Raw genomic sequence first — 1,837 nt, forward strand, 5'->3', positions numbered from 1 at the left:
TGTCAACACATGGACTTCAGACTTCCAGCCTCCAGAACTGTGAGAGAATAAGCTTCTGTCAGTTTAAGCCATCCAGTTGGGGGTACTTTCTTTGTTACGGCAACCCGAGAAAACTAATACAGCTAAAATGAAAAACATAAGAAACAACCAGTATTGGCGAACATGTGGAGAAAAAGGAACCCTCGTGCACTGTTGGTGGGAATGCCAACCGGTACAGTCGCTGTGAAAGACAGTATGGAGGCACCTCAAAAAATTAAAAATAGAACTACTCTACAGTCCAGGAATCACATTGTTGGGTATTTACCTAAAAAATACCAAAACACTAATTCAAAGGGATACATGCACCCCTATGTTCATTGCGGCATTATCTACAATAGCTAAACTGCGGAAGCAGCCCAAGTGTCCACCAGCTGATGAATGGTGAGATAGATAGATACACACACACACACACACACACACACACACACTAAAATATTATTCAGCCATAAAAGAATGAAAGCTTGCTATTTGCAACAACACGGAGAGAGCTAGAGAGTATAATGCTAGAGAAATAAGTCAGGGAAAGACAAATACCATATGATCTCATTCCTATGTGGAATTTAAGAAACAAAACAAATGAGCAAAGGGGAAAAATAAAGAAAGGGAGAGAGACAAACCAAGAAACAGACTCTTAACTCTAGGGAACAAACTGATGGTCACCAGGGGGGAGGTGTGTGTGGGGGGAATAGGAGATGAGGATTGAAGAGTATACTTATCATGATGCAAATATAAAATAAAATGATCAAAAAAGAACAGAAAACTCATACAGCATATGTCACCACCCGACAGAATCTATATTTATGTATTGGTTGGCTTGTTGTCCTTAAGACATAGTCGTTAAGACAAGGCTTTTCTTGTTACTGCCGTTCCTTGCTGTATTTCCAGTGCCTAGAATGGTGCCTGGCATATTAGCAGCACATAGTGTTTGTTGAATGACGGAGTGAAGAATGAATATTCCCATTTTGCAGAAGAAGAAACTGAGGCTCAGAAAGATTCCACTGAGTTCAAGTCATCTAGTTAATAAATAGCAGAACTGGATTTTAGGCCTGCCTGACTCTAGAAATCATAACCTTAACCACACTGTTCAGGCTCTTATTACATTGCCAACCTTTCTCTCTTAAAACCTACCAAGAGATACAGCAATCCTTTCAGCTATTTAGAGTCTGAAACAAAGTTTGAGCAAACAACTGGAATACACACGGAAGTTAATTCTTTGGGCGTTTGTTACTATCACTTAGCTTAGACAGACACCAAACTCAATTCTTTTTGTGTTGGTTACCGTGGTCATGTCTCTCTCTCTTTTACTGAAAGCATACCAACTTTTATCAGATCAACTTCTCTAAAACTAATAGCAGTCCACTGACCACACAAATTCAGAAGTCCTTTCACGTAGATGCCCTTTGTTAATTTGTGTACAGCTGTTCTGTGGAATAAATATTAGTTCCATTAATGCTGAGTAAATACTCATTTTGTACACAGAATTTTACCTTACGTTGTTCATATAAACTACATTTCTCTTTGTCTTCCTAACAGTACATTTTTCTCTGTCTTCTTAAATTCAGACCAAGAGTATAGGTAAACTTTCTCCAAACTGAAGTGTGTAATGATCTTACCGTCTTATCTGGAATATACAAAGCACAAAATATCTTCCCCAAATATGGCAAAAAGGAAGGAAGGAAGGAAGGAAGGAAGGAAGGAAGGAAGGAAGGCAGGCAGGCAAAGAGTTGTTTTGAAGTGATCCATTTCTAATGAGGGCACTGGAACTGGGAAATTATTTCCCAGTTTCACCTTTTGGCAA

This window comes from Eumetopias jubatus, unplaced genomic scaffold, assembly GCF_037043125.1.
Source record: "Eumetopias jubatus isolate StellerSeaLion01/CBP00866 unplaced genomic scaffold, mEumJub1_p1.0 scaffold_16, whole genome shotgun sequence".
Classification (NCBI taxonomy): Eukaryota; Metazoa; Chordata; class Mammalia; order Carnivora; family Otariidae; genus Eumetopias; species Eumetopias jubatus.